The 18,196-nt window shown below is 46.0% G+C and overlaps 1 protein-coding gene across 1 annotated transcript in view; it reads right to left on the bottom strand.

The window, feature by feature from the left end:
• Positions 1–18,196, bottom strand: part of GLS (glutaminase) — an 811,930-nt gene that overhangs the window by 32,199 nt on the left and 761,535 nt on the right. The gene's annotated exons all lie outside the window — the stretch shown is intronic.

Below are 18,196 nucleotides of genomic sequence, written 5' to 3'. Positions count from 1 at the left end.
AAGCTCCTCAAAATCGTTTACAGACAGGGTCATACTATAACTGAAAATAGATCCAGGCCTTAAAATAAAAGTGGCCCCTATTACTGTTTTGGAATGCTAATAAAGTGGCCCATGTTTGCAAACTGAAGCAGGAAGCCTACATGGATTTGAGATTTCTACAGGCAACATTTGTTTTAGTATCAAGGAAATCAACAGTAAAAACGTACCCTGCAGACCATAAACCAGACCCGGAAACAGACAAAAAACCGACCTACACATTGACCTGTCATCTCAGCTTATCGGGGACTGGCCAGTCCAACCCTGTTTACAGGCCAAAGTAAGAAAAACAATCTCAAAGTCACACTATCACCAAATACCAATTCATTTAGAAATACCACAAGCAGTCAGATTCACAAAACTGTCGTCCAATAGTGGGTGTTAGTTACTCTTGGAAATTGTAGAGCATATCCAGAGTAAGTCAACGTTACTCAGAAGGAAATGTTTGTTCATGGGGCCCAGTGCTTTTATTGAGTCTCAAATATGTCTCACACGCATTTTTTGTGCAGTGAAACTAATAGTTCATATGAAAAGTTTTCTCTGGCAAAATGAATGACAAACCTAGATATGCAACTTAAATCATCCAAACGTACAAGAAATTTATCATGTGTATTCACTTCTTTAAAGTTAATGGATCTGACTTCAACAAAGTACTTGGGGAATCCGCACATTCAAATAAATGGCTGAAGAAATGGCTACCAGGACTCCTGCACAGAGATCCAGTCTAGGATGTTGGGCTACAGCTTTGAGTGGACTAGCACCCACACAGGGCAGATGACTGCTCAGTGTCAATACTCACTTCCCTTCTTGATGTTCTACATTTGGACTCTGTTGCATCATGGCAGTATCCTTATAAAGATCATCTGTCCCTCACAGTATATATAGGGCTTAAAGCCTGAATGCTTCATGGGAGAGATCCACCTCTGCACTGAAAAATAATTGTTTTTGAAGTGCTAAGGCATGAAAACTCAGAGAGAGTGAGTTCAGGGCTGGACTAGAACTAGAATTGATGTTGTTGTGCCAGGGTGAATGCTATATGGCTGCAGTGACTTTACCAGCCAGTATTTTTAGTACCGACACTGAGAAAGCGCACCCCCCACCACCTCCCAAACTGGTGTCAAACTAGAATATGCCTCTACCAGATACATCGTTACCGAAGGTAAGTAGCTTATTAATCTGATGGAGACTTCTAGTTGTAGATTCCTTACCCTTAGAATAGATACCCCAGCAATACCAACCCCGGAGGAGGGTCTGTGAACCAAGATCACACGAGGAAGTTCTAGCGGACCGAACAAGCAAAGTACACATCCCTCCGGACTTGGCTGTCCAGGCAGTAGTGTCTGGTAAACGTGTGCAGAGATCTCCACGTTGATGCCAGACAGACAGACATCCAGGACTGGGACTCCGCATGTTAACGCAGTGGTTGCCGCTGTAGCTGTAGTAGAGTGCGCACGTAACCCTACAGGAGGTACTTTTTTTGCCAATGCGGAGCACAATTTAATGCAGAGGACAACCAATCGAGAGATGGTCCTTTTCTGTACTGCCCGACCTTTCATGGCACCCACATAACCATTGTAGAGTTGATCGTCCACCTGGAAGTCTTTGGTATGATTAAGATAGAAAGACAACACACGCTTTTGATCCAGGTGGTGGAATCTCTCCTCTTCCTTGGAGGGATGTGTGTGCGGGTAAAAGATGGGCAGAGTACTGGATTGTCCCATCTGAAAGGGCGAGACTACTTTAGGAAGGAACAAAGATTTTGTTCGAAGCACCACTTTATCTGGATGAACAGACAGATTGGGAGGCTTGGAAGACAGATCCTGGAGCTTGCTAACTCTGTGAGCAGAGGTGATGACAATGAGGAAAGCAGTCTTAAGGGTTAGAAGCCTGAGAGGGCAATTATGAAGAGGCTCGAAGGGAGCACACATAAGAAAAGTCAAAACCAAAATGAAATCCCATTGGGGAATTATGAAAGGAGAGGGAACAAGCAAGTAAGGCTCTTAAGAAACCTATTGACAACAGGAGATTTGAACAAAGATGGCTGATATGAAAGTCTCAGAAAAGCAGAGCTAGCCAAAAGATAATCCTTAAGGGTGCCCACAGCAGAGCCCTGCTGGGCCAAAGAAAGTATGTACAAAAGGGGATCAACAGCCTTTGCTGCGAACCATGTGTAGGAAGCTGGCTCTGTATATACCAGACCAAAGTAAAGTATAGTGTGCACGGAGTCGAGGGAGTCCCCAGACGTATAGCAGAGGCTAAATTAGCTAAGTACAACAGCTCTCTTTGTGGTAGTGTGGGCGAGCAGTTACGCTTATCCAGAGGGTGTGTTAAGCATTTTTTATATTCACTCAATCAAGGACTGATTACACACACTCGGAGACCGAATCCAGAACAATTGGGTAAGTATAAAAAATGTATGTGTATATTTTATTTCTAGAACCAAGCAGGGCTTGGGACAGGTCGGTAAAGTACGAGTTACTTACCTTCGGTAACAATGTATCTGGTAGAGACGATTCTAGCCGCAGATTCCTTAACGTAGAATTATTCCCAGGCGTGAGACTGGATCTGGAAAATTTTTGCCACAGCATCCCTGCGCGCCGGGGGAACGGCATCATGCAACTCCGCCCAGGCGTTGTCCGCGTATGTGATGTCAGCGAGGTCAAATAAGTTCCACTCCGGCACACCTACATCAGTTTTCTTTGGAGAAGTTTTCCACACCACAACGGAGAGCCATCAGATAAAACTGTGAGAGTATGGGAACAGTGTGCGAAATAACAGAAAAACTGGATAAAAGGAATGGTGAGGACACACCATAGAGAGCAGTGCCAGGCCCTGCAGCACCCAAATGCAGGGAAGAATAAAGAACAGAGCCCAGCCCTGAGCAGCAACACTGCTAGTACTGAAATAGTCCCCGTAGAGACAAAGAACATATGTAAAAATGTCATGATAACCTGTAGCAGGACTACAACCCCAACCAATAGCAATGAAGGGAAACCAGTCCGGGACAAACAAGGAACGACAAAGCTACAAGGCAGCCCCATCACAGAGTGTAACAACCCCTAAGGAACAAGGGGCAGAGGCACAGCCAAAAGACTCCAAGAGGGGAGGGGAGGGGACGGGACGGGACGGGGTTGAAGAACAGGCTCCAACCTGGAGCAACCAGAGCATAAGGACACAGAAGGACCCATAAACCTATCCTCCAAAGTGCCAAACAGCCAACGAAAGAACATCTCCCAAAAACCAGATCAACTCACAGGTTCCTGAGTGGGAGGAGGAGGAGGCCGAAGCCCCGCCAAGAACCTCTGACTGGCCGAGTCCGCAGGGGTGTGGAACAAAAGAGCACAGTCGAAAGGAAGATCCAACAGCCGTTCCCGAACATTCTCTGGGAACACACTGTCCCGAAGCAAGGCATGGGGGCGAAGTGCAACCGAGGAAGCCATGGCATGACCAAGCACCTCCGAGATGTCCAGAGCAGAGCAAAGAATAAACGCCTCCAGCTCCGGCCGTCTAACACATGGTGCCTCAAATTAACACAAGCACCTTCCTGAGAAGCGGCACACACTAGGGACTCCGCCGAGTCCCACAAGCAAGAAGTTGCCCTACCCAGAACATACAGAGTGTTAAGGGCCCGCAGAGCCGCACTGGTCGAGGTGAACATGTTGCGCTCCCAAGAGTCCAGCCAGCAGGCCTCCCGTGACGGCGGAGACAACAGCGGCAGCAGGGAGGGAAAGGCATTTTGCAAAAGAGGGCCTCTGGCAGAGGGGTTCAAGGAAAGACACACCAGATCACGCGGCGCCGGAAGGTGGCGGAGCAGAAGGTGTTGAGGCACCGGGTCCTCCGTGGCGGGACGACCCCAAGTTCCCAAAAGAGAAGAATGGAGCTAACCCGCGAAAGGAAGCAGAAGCTCCCTACCACCAGAGCCCTGATGGAGAACCACCAGAAGATGATCCGCGGGGAAATGGGCAGCTGGATCACTCATGCGCAAAATTCAAACAACCGTGGAAACAGCGCGAGCGAAAGCCGCAACCGCCTCCGTAGGGCCCTGAGTAGGGGAGAGCAGCTCCTCGGTCGGCGACCGCTGCAAACTAAGGCGGCCATCCCCCAAGTCAATCGGAGCGAGAAAGGGCAAGGTCTGGATCTGCGGCTCCTCCGGTTAGACGGCGGCCGCGGAGTCGGCGAAGACAACAACAGCAAGCGCTGAACCTCTGTAGAAGAGGAGGCGTCCGAAGACAAGTCAACGACCCGACTTCGGCCTGGCGCCGTAGAGTCCGCAATCTGAGGCAGGACATCATCATCTGGCGCCAGGGGAGATGCCGGACTAGCCTCTGCTACAGCGCAGGGCGCAGGAGACCGGGCTGGACTGGAGCCGGGGCGGCGAAGGAACGGTGACAGAAAGGTGCCGACCTGACCTCCGACGAGGCAGCCTCCTGCGTTGAAGGACGAGAAGGTTCCGGGGAGGGATAAGGAGTCCCCCGCCAGCCTCGATCCAAGACAGGACGAGAGGGGCCCTCCGCCGACCTCTGTGGCGCCGCCAGGGCCAGCAGTCGCAGGCGTCGTAGCGGCGTCACCTCGGCCTCAGACAAGATCACTGCCTGTCCAGAGGGCCGAGAGGGGCTTGGGGATGCATTCCGAGCCCCGGCGCCCACCCGCGACACCACAGGGACTCCCGCAGGAGTTTGTGGCAAAGTAGAGGCGCCGTGGCCCAAAGGCCCGCATCCCAACGGCACCACATCTTCCGAACCTGGATCTAAACCAGTCGGTGACGCGGCCGGAGCCACCGACGATGCCGCGGAGGGCCCACACTCTGCAAGGATTCCGCTGATGACCCAGGAGGTAAGGAGAAGCCAATGAGGCCTGCAAAGTCTCCATCTGGGCACTAGTCGCCCCCACACCGGGAAATAGCGGATAGGGGGACGACACGCGGGGCCGCATCACCCGCGGAGAGCCCACGCCCCCAACAGGCCGGGAACTGACCCTCGGGGACAAACTGCAACACTTACTGACAGGTGAGCGACGCCTTTGTGGCCCGGGAGAAGGATGAGAACGACAACGGAAGCGGCGGTTCCGAAAACCCTCCAAAGGGTCGGTCGGGGTGACGATTCCGACCTGGAAATGAGAGTGGAGAGAAGTTTCATCTGGCGCTACCGCCGGGACTTCGGTTTTATCTGCTGGCACGCCTCACAATCCGTGGAGTTGTGATGCTCCCCAAAACACCGCATGCAGATGAGGTGAGGATCCCTCGCCGACATCAGGCATCCACAAATGGGGCGGGAAAGGGAGAAAAACCTACAAGCAGCTAAAAAGCTAATGGTTGCTTTTAACTTGAGCTGCTCGTAGGCTTTTCTCCCTCTCCCCCCTCGTCCCCGCCTCCCTCCCCACCCTCTAGATGACAGGGCAATATGGTCTTTTATGAAGGATTATTGGTAGGAGTACCTGATCGCGCATGTGTGACCAGCGTTCGTAATGATTCTCGACCTTAAGGAACAAACCAGACCAGTGACGTCACTGTGGAAGGCGTGTCCAGCAAGAGTAAGACACATTGTACACGGGCTCCTAATGTAAGATTTAAGTTTTAAACCTACTCAGAAATATCTGTTTTATGACAACCAGTCCGTGTCATCCATTTTGGCATGAGTAAAACACATTGTACACGGCGCTTAATTTTTGGAGAATAAGCCTCATGTTCTAAACTTACTCAGAAATGTCTGTTGTATGACAACCAGTCGGTGTCACCTGTTTTTGGCATGAGTAGGACACATTGTTCACGGGCTCTTATTGTGAGGATCTACATATGATAAGTAAGAACCAGCAGCAGTGAGACAGTTATAAATATGCAAAGGAATAATGAGCATGGTTATCAATAACTTTTGCTTCTTGGCATAATTTTGGAGCACTTTCACGGAGAGTGCAATTTGGAGAATAAGATTTAAGTTTTAAACTTACTCAGAAATATCCTTCGTCAAAAAAATAAACAAAACACCTTTGGCAATGGCCCACTATTTTCATAACAAGGACGTTATCACCTCTGCTGTCAACACACAAGATTGTTTTACCTTCAGAAGTGAGATAGCTGACCCACTTACCATATACAGGTAGCGAGAGGTTCATGAACTCTCTGACTCAGGTAATTTATACAGTCTGTCCAATTCGTAATCAGGCTCTTAAACGGAAGGAACACCTGAGATTTTATTCTTTCAAGGGTATGTCTAAAAAATGGGGCAATGTAGGTGCTCCCCTTGCCATGAACCTTTCGTAGTTTTTCCTACAGGTTTTTCAGAAGTGACTCGAGAGGGGAGCATTAACTTCCCAGATAGTGGTGAATCCATTTATTCACCGTACCTCACATTATAAATGTGTATTTCAAATGTGCAACTGTGATAAGCAAGGTTATTTGGCGTTGGGTGCTGTATCGGGTCACCATATGCTGCAGCTGACTGTCTCCCAATTTCATTTTTATGTATGGCCCATGGCGAGCTGAGACGGGGCTGACAAAGCCGAACGATGAACCAGTGTACAAAGACATAACGGCAAGGATGGAGCCGAGCATGCCATTGACAGCAGGCTGCATAAAAAGAGCAACAGGAGCGGAATAAGAGCGTCGCAAGAAGGGGGGAGCCGCAGGAAGACGTAAAGCCTCCCTGGCGGCGTGGCGGGTAAGAGAGGTACAGCGGATGGTCATGGAGGCACACCGACAGGGCGGTGTGTAGAAGGAGGGCCACTCACACTGGGATGCCGAACGGAAGGGTGAGTAGGCCTGACAAAAGGGGGTAGCAGACAGAGACGGCGCTCGCAGCCCAAACCCAGCCGGACGGCAGGGCACAAAAAGTAGACTAGCAAGGTAGCGAGTTGGGGCCTAACTCTGAGGAGAGGCTACCCCCCACACGCAAAGGAGCATGGAAACCAACAGAACAAGTTGGACCACATAAGAGAGAAGAATAACGAACTGTCATGGTGATTCATGATTATAGGATATGCAGAGGAGGCATAACAAGCAAATGATTTATGACCAAGAATGATGGATGATAATGGAGTTATGACAATGTAGCACAAATGATTTATGACATCCAAAATATGGCGGTCCATAGGATACTCTTAGTTGATAAACTATATCAAGAACAACTTAATTCATGGATTTTAGAGTTTTTTTCAATTAACACTGGTACTGCTTCGGTCGGTATCGTCTGGGATACATTTAAGGCCGCATTACGTGGCGAAACCAAAAGATTTGCTTCTTATCGCTGGAAGACTGAGCAGCGAGCTGTAAAAACTAGACTCTTAGCTCTTCAACAAGCTGAACTCGATCTAAGCTCTAATATCCGTAGGGGAGAAGACATAGCAGCTAGCATGAAATTAGTCGCCATAGCCAAATCTAATTAATTAGAACCCCTATATAAAGATGTAGCTACTAAATATTTTCAAATTCGAACTACCATGTATGAACTCGGTGAAAATTCGGGTAAGGTTTTAGCAAAACGTCTACGACAAAAGGCCATAGCTAATCAGATAATTAAGCTTAAAGACAGTTCGGGTACTATTCAGGATACAAGTACCGGTGTTTTAGATGTTTTTGTTGACTTCTACACAACTTTATATACGGAAGAAACTAATATAACTCTACAGCAACAAACTGGGCTAGATCAATTTTTCCAATCCTTGGATACTCTCAGAGTTACAGACGACCAGAATCAAATCCTCGCTGAACCTATCAGCTGGGAGGAAGTTCTGATCGCCATGAAATCTCTCTCTAATGGCAAAGTTGCAGGGCCAGATCTTATTCATCTTGAATTTTATAAGACCTTCTCACATTTATTTAGGCAGCAAATGTTAGAAGTCTTTCGTCATGCCCAGTCTGGATCAATTCCCGACTCATGGCGACATTCGACTATTGTACTTTTTAGGAAAAAAGGTAAGGATGAATTAAACCCATCTTCATATCGTCCGATCGCACTAATTAATACAGACAGCAAAATCTATTCAAGGATACTCGCCTTTCGTTTAAATCAAACAATCCTTCCCTTGGTTTCTATTCGCCAACACGGGTTTATTCCTGGTCGGGATACGACGGATCACATTAGGCGAGTAGTGGCACTTCTGGATTGGGCAAAGACCACAAACTCCGCCCTCGGGGTGATCCTGTTGGATGCCGAGAAGGCATTTGACAGGGTCTCCTGGGGGTATCTGTTGTCCGTTATGTCCTGGAAGGGCTATGCACCCGAATTCATCCAAGCTCTACAAGCTTTATACATATCTCCAATGGCCAAAATTCGTATTTCTGCTAATGAATCACATTATTTTTCCATTAGCAGGGGTACCAGGCAAGGTTGCCCCTGCTCCCCCCTTCTTTTTGCTTTATTTATTGACCCATTTTTATCCATGATAGAAAATTCCCATCTCATTACCCCTGTTACAGTGCATGGAATTAAATATAAGTCATTGGCATATGCTGATGATATTGTAGTTCTAACCGACAATGTCTCTCAATCTTTTTCCGCACTTGAGACTTTGGCAGCTCAATTTGGTATATTTTCGGGGTACAAATTAAACATCGCAAAAACCCAAATTCTACAATCCATGGCCATGCCCATTTCACAAGCTCCTATTACCACTGTCGCAACATATCTTGGGGTTCAAATAGCGCCTGATGTAGATCAGATCCTAGATTTGAATTATTCTTCTACAATTGACTCACTTCATAACAAATTGGAACGCCTTGATCATCTACACCTCTCGCTCTTTGGCCGATCTAATATCCTCAAAATGCTTGTTCTCCCCAAATTTTTTTATTTTTTTAGATCTATCCCATTATTAATACCATCTCTAATTTTGAAAAAAGCGGAAAGAATATGCCAACGATTTTTATGGTCATACCGTAAACCAAGACGCTAAATGGACATGTCTTCCACAGGAACGCGGGGGGTGGACAGTCCCAAACTTAACATTTTATTACTGGGCTGCCATGATTCAACATTTTGCTGTCCCTCTTTTAGGGGATGCTGCTGAACTTCCAGCTCATCTTTCTCCTTCGATATATTCAATATCCTTGGGAGATTCTATAAAAGGGGTACTCACACGTATACTCGAACCTAGTTATTTTAAAAAAAAACAAATTCAAGGTACTATGGGCATTATTCTCAATATGGCAAAAAGTTCGACGTCACTTTAACATCTCTAGGATAATGTATTATACCCCATTAACAGCCTCTAGAGTACTTCCAACGATCTTTCAAGAGGGGGTAGCAAATATTTGGATAACTCTTGGTGTAAGGGAGATAGGTGATCTATCCGATTCAGGCCAAATAGCTTCCTTTTCGTTTCATCCATGTTAATCATTTTTTCAAATATCTTCAATTGAGAAGTTTTCTAGATAATAAGCTTCCTCAACACCCAATAATGTTCCAGAAACTTGTTATAGTAGAATCTATCAGAAGGAAACGGAAAATTGGCAATTTATATCAAACCTTTTTATCCCAACTTCCTGATGACCTTAATTATCAGAATGACAAATGGGCGACAAAATTTGGAGTTCCAATTATTGACCTAAAATATCCACTTGTATTAGCCAGATCGGTTTTGGTATCCGGCACCCTTCGATCTCAAAGTTATATGTCTATGTTCAATCTTTATTATACACCGCTAAAACTTGTTAAATGGGGGTTGGTTTGTGGGGGTAAAGAGTCATTCTGTGCCAGATGTAAACTTCCTTCTGCAGATTCTGTCCATATGTTTTTTAGCTGTCCGGAGTTATCTATTTTTTTTAATCAAACTGAAACTTTTCTCATGCAGATTACTCAAACTTCTGTTAAAATAACTGCTGAAATGGTAATCACCGGCTATGAATATTCTACGGCTCCGGAAAAAACAAGATATTTACAAGCTTTTCTTTTTATATCTATGGCAATGATCAGACTGTGTATTATTTCGCTTTGGATTAATCCTGAACCTCCTACTTTTTGTCATTGGAAGGCCAGGATGCTGGCTTGGTATAAACTCGAGACTTCAGTACAGCCTTTTAGAGGAAAGAGAAGACGCCTAATCGCCTCTAAGAACTGGGCACCATTTGAAAAATGGGTTGCAAATTAATTAATTAATTTTTATTGATATGTCCTTATGATGCTTATATAATTTCTTTTTCTATATGTTCATGTTTAATGTATGTTTTGATGATCTACCTCTTCCCACCACCACGGGATGAAAGGGGGAAAAAACAATAAATAAAATAAAAAAATAAAAAAATAAAAAATATGGCGGTCCATCACACAAATGATTTATGGTACACAAATGATTTATGACACATGATGTATGACCCTGGATATGCAAATAAGTGATGACAGATAAATGATTTATGACCGACATAATGATTTATGACCAACAGTATGATTGATGACAAATGATTTATGACAGGCAACTCTAATCATGTATGACGTCCAATTGATCATAACGCTAAATGATTTATGACATGCAGACAATGTAGGACGCATGATTTATGATATGCCATGATAACCATGTATGACCCTGGTCATAAAAGTGATGCCCAGGGGACAAAATGTGTTGGTATATAATTGTAATAAAACTGCGGCCAACAACGACCACAACGAACTACAACTCGTGTAGGCTGTAATTGGGTAACATTGCGTTTTCCGGAGTGGGCCCTGTGCGAGGGTTATTGTAGTGTGGGAATGTATGTTAATTGTGTGACATAATATGCTTTTCTGACTGCCGTTTTACAAAAGAACACCTATTGCTTTACTGTGTCACACCACATACAAAAGTTACTAAATGGCGGCACAGTCAGCTAGGCCGGCTGGGTGAACTGAAAGCTCTCTGTCACGGCCCCTTGTTCCCCAAAGGGACCTAGCGTAACCTCAACACTATTGTTGTGTCACACCTGGCCCTGTCGTTCGACCTGGACCCCACTGACAGTATGAGAGAAAAGACTTAACTACTCGAGGTCAATTAGACATAATAAAATTTAAACAAAACAGATATAATTCCTGTGGCATTCAAAAAAAGTTCTAACTGTGTTTGTGTATGTTAAAAACAATAATTTATTAAAATTTCATCACTTTACAGTACATCATAGTTTGCATCATTTAACAAAAACATTACAATAAAAACCAAAGAGTCGACGCAGCGTTTCGGTGTCTTGACCAGTGTGTCACACCTTCTTCAGGACAGGTTTAAAATTCACTAGAAAGAGAATGCCACAGTTATACACTGTTTATCACAAAACCTCGAGCTATGCCTATAAACCTTATACCCTTATTCAAAAAGAACATTTTTTTAAAAAAACATCAGACATTTTCATACAAAGCTAGTTTCAACATCAGTAAATTTACCTATACTCATACTTTACAATTTCCCATTAATGTAATTTCAGATTTTCATACCATAATGCACATTAGTTTTTAAACAAAACACAGGTATTAACTTCAACCCTTGGCCTATATCTATATTTTACGGTTTTACTTTGGTGTAATTCTAGATTTTCACATTCAGGCCATACTCATCTTATAGGTTTCAGGCCATACTTATCTAATAGGTTATATTCTTCCCTTTCGTATTTGAATCATGTGGCCACAGTTCATCTGTCCAGTTATAAACGCATCTCTCTTATGCATATGGATTGCTTAATTACTGGGATATTTATTATCTTTACTCATCTCGTTGTATTGAGCATTTATGTACTTTATCGATATGCATACATCTCAGGCTGTCGTTATACATACCTTGAACAAGTGAGACAGGTTGTGATAAAATCTCTGGGATTACCCTCTATTTCTCAATCCCATGGGGGTATGTTTTCCATATGATAAAGGAATTTTACACCTACAAAAATACAGATTGAGTCATCTATCATACTTCTCGCCTTTCATTTACCACCAATAGTGTTATTCCTGTGTAAAACATTATTAGCTATTATACCTTAATCCAGAGGTGAGTATGCTGGAAAGGTTTGCTGCACCAGGGATGACCACCGTTCTGATAGACAAACGGTGGTCATCCCTGGTGCAGCAAACCTTTCCAGCATACTCACCTCTGGATTAAGGTATAATAGCTAATAATGTTTTACACAGGAATAACACTATTGGTGGTAAATGAAAGGCGAGAAGTATGATAGATGACTCAATCTGTATTTTTGTAGGTGTAAAATTCCTTTATCATATGGAAAACATACCCCCATGGGATTGAGAAATAGAGGGTAATCCCAGAGATTTTATCACAACCTGTCTCACTTGTTCAAGGTATGTATAACGACAGCCTGAGATGTATGCATATCGATAAAGTACATAAATGCTCAATACAACGAGATGAGTAAAGATAATAAATATCCCAGTAATTAAGCAATCCATATGCATAAGAGAGATGCGTTTATAACTGGACAGATGAACTGTGGCCACATGATTCAAATACGAAAGGGAAGAATATAACCTATTAGATAAGTATGGCCTGAAACCTATAAGATGAGTATGGCCTGAATGTGAAAATCTAGAATTACACCAAAGTAAAACCGTAAAATATAGATATAGGCCAAGGGTTGAAGTTAATACCTGTGTTTTGTTTAAAAACTAATGTGCATTATGGTATGAAAATCTGAAATTACATTAATGGGAAATTGTAAAGTATGAGTATAGGTAAATTTACTGATGTTGAAACTAGCTTTGTATGAAAATGTCTGATGTTTTTTTAAAAAAATGTTCTTTTTGAATAAGGGTATAAGGTTTATAGGCATAGCTCGAGGTTTTGTGATAAACAGTGTATAACTGTGGCATTCTCTTTCTAGTGAATTTTAAACCTGTCCTGAAGAAGGTGTGACACACTGGTCAAGACACCGAAACGCTGCGTCGACTCTTTGGTTTTTATTGTAATGTTTTTGTTAAATGATGCAAACTATGATGTACTGTAAAGTGATGAAATTTTAATAAATTATTGTTTTTAACATACACAAACACAGTTAGAACTTTTTTTGAATGCCACAGGAATTATATCTGTTTTGTTTAAATTTTATTATGTCTAATTGACCTCGAGTAGTTAAGTCTTTTCTCTCATACTGTCAGTGGGGTCCAGGTCGAACGACAGGGCCAGGTGTGACACAACAATAGTGTTGAGGTTACGCTAGGTCCCTTTGGGGAACAAGGGGCCGTGACAGAGGGTATTCCCAGACAACTAGGGACGTTTTTGTGTTTTACCATTATCTCACCCTGTCCCACATTGGCACATAGGGGATCTCCCTCTTTTTTCTTGTGAACTGAAAGCTCAACTGTGAATGGAGCCCTCCCAAATTAAGTTTAAACAGCTCGGGGTAACGTGAAACCGCTGAAGAGAAAGACATCCTTTGATAAGCCCCTAGCATTCATCATAACATTAAGGTCAGTCTTTCTGAACCTTCCCGACCCATCCATTTAACTTAAGCATGAACTATAAACCAAACCAGGCATCTTAAGAAGAAGCACAACCCCTTGACTGCCACTGTCTGCAATTTGTAGGGGTCCCTGCTGAAAGCGGCGAGGGGCCCCTGAGGCTCTCAGGCCCATATCACACAGATAATAGCTTTTAGCTGAATGGAGGGGGGACCCCTGAAGTGTGAGGGGCGAAGCAGGGGCCAGATTTGTCAGGACATAAACACGAAGCCTCGTAACAGACAACAGGACATATGACATGCTGTAGTCTGCTCTGCTGTAGTGTAAACGATATGGCATGAAGATTATCAGCTTTACCAACCACATGCAGTGCAGAGACAACCCTGTGTGCAGGTAAGGTAAGATAATTGAAACCCTTGCTTGTCCCACTAAACAATTTTAATTCAAAAAGATATGAAGCATTTTTTATGTTTATTTTCTTTAAATAGTTCAAGGATGCACTTTCAGCATTCCTTTATAAACCTTATTGCTGCCTAAAATTAGCTTCAAAAAGTACCATTACCCCCACTCTATTTATAAAATGTCCCCGTGATTAGAACCCCCATCAACTCATCTTATGACTGTTAGCGTTGCTTGCTTCGCTAACAGCAAAGCACTCACCCCCAACTTTTACGCCCCCACCACTTTCAAAAGTCACCATCCGCCTCTGGTCCACAAGACGAGCACGTCTTAAAGCCCGAAGGCATTCGCACACTGTTCCCACACACACGCAATAGCGAAAGGGAAAGGCCTGAACAGGCCCGGAGCACGATTCGGAACCGCGTTGCATGCAGAAAAGGAAAAAACTGACGTAGGCGCGCCAGGGTGGGACTTATGTGACCTCGCTGACATCACGTATACGGACAAAGCCTGGGCAGAGTCACGTGATGCCGTACCCCTGGTGCGCGGGGATGCTATGGCAAAAATTTTTTGGATCCAGTCTCACGCCTGGGGATAATTCTACGTTAAGGAATCTGTTCCTAGTAGTCTCTATCAGATATGTACTTTCAATGGTAAAACTTTGCACAGAAATGCAATTGTGAATGGATTTGCAATTGTTACAGTTTGGTACTGTTTCAAAAACAATTTAAGTTACATAGTCATGACTTTTGGAAAGCTTTTCGATTACTTTCTGATTACATTGACTACTCAGGTGGTTTGCTTAGATAACACACCAGGAGATCTCACAAAACAAGGTAAAAAAGGCTTTCTAGGGCTTAAGGTGTAGTTTCTTTTCTTCCATAGAAACAGCAGTTCAACACAAAACATTTTTAGAAAAAACGTATAACATTGGTTCCTATGGGAGAAAAATGGTTATTGGTTTTACAGGTAAGTATTGGACTTACGAATGAGAGTTTTGGGCGTTAGGACCAAGGTTCCTCAAGGTCTATGTAGGCACTCCAATTGCACCACAAGAGGCAATGGGGCTGCCGGGTGCAGAGTGCAGGGGCCCAATGTTAGCCAATGGGGCTAAGGGGGCCTTCAGCCAGGGACTGCTTACGAGCAGGCCACTTGGCTGTTGGTGCAGAGGTCCCGGTGTTAAGGTCAGAACTGCAGGAGCCAATGATCAGCACAGGAGCTGCACCATCAGCGGCACAGGGGCAGCCGGGTGGAGAATGCCAAGAAGACTGTGGGACTCTGTGGTTTCCAATGGATACTTTCGGTTCCTCAAAGTTGCTGCAGGCACGGGCAGGGACATTTCTTGAAAGCGACCACCGGCTTGAGAGGTAAGTTGGGTTCTTGGGGAATGCCTGGACACCAATGGATGGGCCACCCAAGGCAGTGGGGTGTCTGGTGCAGGGGTGTCTTTTGGTGTTGGCTTTCTTTACCAGCTCCAGTCGTGGTCGGGGGATCCTTCAGACTGAGGCTGCAGGTATCATCTTGAGGCTTGAAGGAGGTCGGGAATCACAAGATGCCAGGTCAGGATCGTTAGGGAGACTTCCTCGTGGTGTTGGGCCACTTGTTCTCGGGCCTGGGGTGCAGAGTGGTGCAGAATGGTGGAGCCGCCTGGATCAGGATTCTGTGGGTAAGTCTTTGCTTGAGCAAATCTAGCTCTCACGGGAGACAGAGTCTGTTATTTGAGTGCAGGGCAGGTCCTACAGGCTCTGGGGGTCGCTGACTGCTGGACTTGCCTGGTTTCTCGCCGCAGGCATGTTAAAGTGACACAGGCCAGCAGACTGGATCCAGAGAATTATTTTCGTAGCACTACGCCTGCGTGTCAGTTGGTGGTGTCTGTCGACTCCGCGTCCTTCGTCGGTGTCGTGGTCGCCGGGATGACATCTTGGTGCCTACTTAGATGCTGCCCTGTCGTCAGTTCTGACACGACTTTCCATGCCAGAAGCACAGACCCATGCAAGATACTGACCACTTTGCCCATAACTAGTGCCTGTAAGAGAGTCCCTATCCCTAGAAGTCAGTTCACAGAACGGGGTGAATGGGTGGGGCAGTAAGGAATCTAGAACTACATATGTCTCTTACAGATACATCGTTACCGAAGGTAAGTAACTTGTTCATCTGAAAGAGACCGTAGTTATAGATTCCTTACCGTAGAATAGATACCCCAGCAATGCCAACCGCGGTGGTGGGCCGGCGAACTAAGTTCACACTAGAAGTCCTGGAGAACAGAACGGCCGAAAAAGCTGTTTCTCCGGACTTGGCTGTCCAGGTAGTAATGTGATGGCAAGCAGGAAAGCAGTCTAGGCCCGAAACTGCGTTGTATCCAGAATTTCTCTAATGAAAAGAGGCTTCTGAGAGGGAATCAGGTGAGACTTCAGCACATTGATAGTGAATCCCAAGGAATGCAGGATGACCGCTGTAGTCTGGAGGTGGGAGCCCGCCATCAACAATCAGTCGTCGAGATAGGGGAAGTCTGGAAACCCCTGATCTGCGCAGATGAGCTGCGACCACCGCCATCACTTTTGTGAACTCCCGAGGGGCGCTGGTAAGGCCAAAGGGGAGAACAATAAACTGAAAATGCTCTTTGCCTACCGTGAACAGTAGGTAATGCGGGAGGGCAGGCAAGACAGGGATATGAAAATAACCAATGATACCATCCAGTCTCCAGGGTCGAAGACAGACCGGACCTAAGCCAAAGTTAACATTTTGAACTTCACCTTTCGGAGGAAGCGTTGACGTCCTTGAGGTCTAAGATAGGATGCAGGCTTTGTCCTTCTTTGGTAGCAAGAAGTAGTGGGAGTAACAATCACAACCTACTTCTGGCACAGGGAGTTCCATAGCTCCCTTGGCCAAGAGAGCTGTAACTTCCTGGCGGAGATGGGCCAAGTGATCCTCCGACATCTGCAAAACCAACCTGTCCGACCTGTCCGACGTGATGTTGTGTCAGTGGAGGAGGTGATGGCAGACCTGCTGCCCACCGGCAACTCGTGGCCCCGAAAGGTCAGAATAGGAAGGTTTGGAGGCTGCTGCAGAGGGGGCATTGCTGTATTGGCCTGCATTCTGGCCCTCAGAGCTGTGACACTGGGTTCCACGTCCCCGGCCACGCATAGGCTGGGTATAGTGCTGTGGGCGGAACGTGGTGGGGCACTGCTTCCGTAACTACAAAAAGGGATGAAAGGCAGACTGCACGGGGCGAGAAGTTGCTGCGAAAGCGCAAGGATCTGGCTGGCGCCCTAGAGTCCTTGAAGAGCTCAAGCACGTTGTCCGCCTTGTTACCAAACAGGTGACGGGCATCAAGAGGCATGCCTAAAAGTGTGAATTGGACGTCCCCAGAGAAGCCAGATATTCTCAGCTTGGCAGTATCCAGATGGTGAACGTAGCTGCATCTTGACCCTCAGCAACGGCACGGGTGAGCAAGGCCCGGGCCTCTTCTGGGCACTCTGGCAGCATTTGCGCAACCGTATCCCACACCGTGTGCGTATAACGGCCCAAGAGACATGCAGTGCTCACCGACAGGCAGAAGAAAACATCTTCTTCCCAAGATGGTCCAGCTACTTAGATTCCCTATCTGGGGGAGCAGTAGGGAATGTGGCTTTTGAGGATGAGGCCTGGAACACCAAGCTCTCAGGGATAAGGTGTTGGGAGAGGAAATGTGGGTCGACCGGGGCCAGGCGGATTTCATTGGGCAATCATCCTGTCCACAAGAGCCCCTAAGCTGGCTTGTACCAAGTGCCCAGAAGGATGTCAGTGAGAGCCTTATTAAAAGGCAGCAGAGGCTCCGAAGAGGCTGCTGCCGGCTGAAGCACCTCAATCAGGAGGTTAGTCCTGACAGCCCCTGTAGGAAGCTCAAGGCCCAAGGCCTCAGCCTCCCTACGCAACATCACAGCGTAGGAAACTCCATCCTACGTAGCCACAGTAGGGGAAGAAAGCATACCAAGGTCTGGGGAAGTATCCAGACCACAGGCATCATCTAACTTCTCTATCCTCTCGCCAATCCGGCTCCTCAAGTTGGTCTGCTAGAGGGTTAACAGACACCTCCCCGTCCTCCTCACCCTCCTCTGGCTGCCACTCAGGGTGGTAGGGAGCGCCAGGGATGAACAGCGGTACAAAAGTACCCGCCGGTACCGACGTTCGTCGACGTTGGTCCAGTTCTGTGTCCAAGTTGGGGTTGAGGCTGGGGCAGACGCAGGTTGGGAACACAACAGGCGTCGGGGGCTTCGCCACTGGAATCAGCACCAGGGAAGGTACTGTGAGGTTGACCGGCGCCAATCCGGATCCAGACATGGATCCATGGGGGCAAAAGGGGGTGGTGATGGACGGAGCATCTGAATCAAGTCATGTCTTCCCATGTCTTCCCTGGACCGGAA

The sequence above is a fragment of the Lissotriton vulgaris genome, chromosome 2_1 (assembly GCF_964263255.1).
Source record: "Lissotriton vulgaris chromosome 2_1, aLisVul1.2, whole genome shotgun sequence".
Classification (NCBI taxonomy): Eukaryota; Metazoa; Chordata; class Amphibia; order Caudata; family Salamandridae; genus Lissotriton; species Lissotriton vulgaris.
The sequence above is the reverse complement of the archived record's forward strand: the minus strand, read 5'-3'. Positions and strand labels throughout refer to the sequence as shown.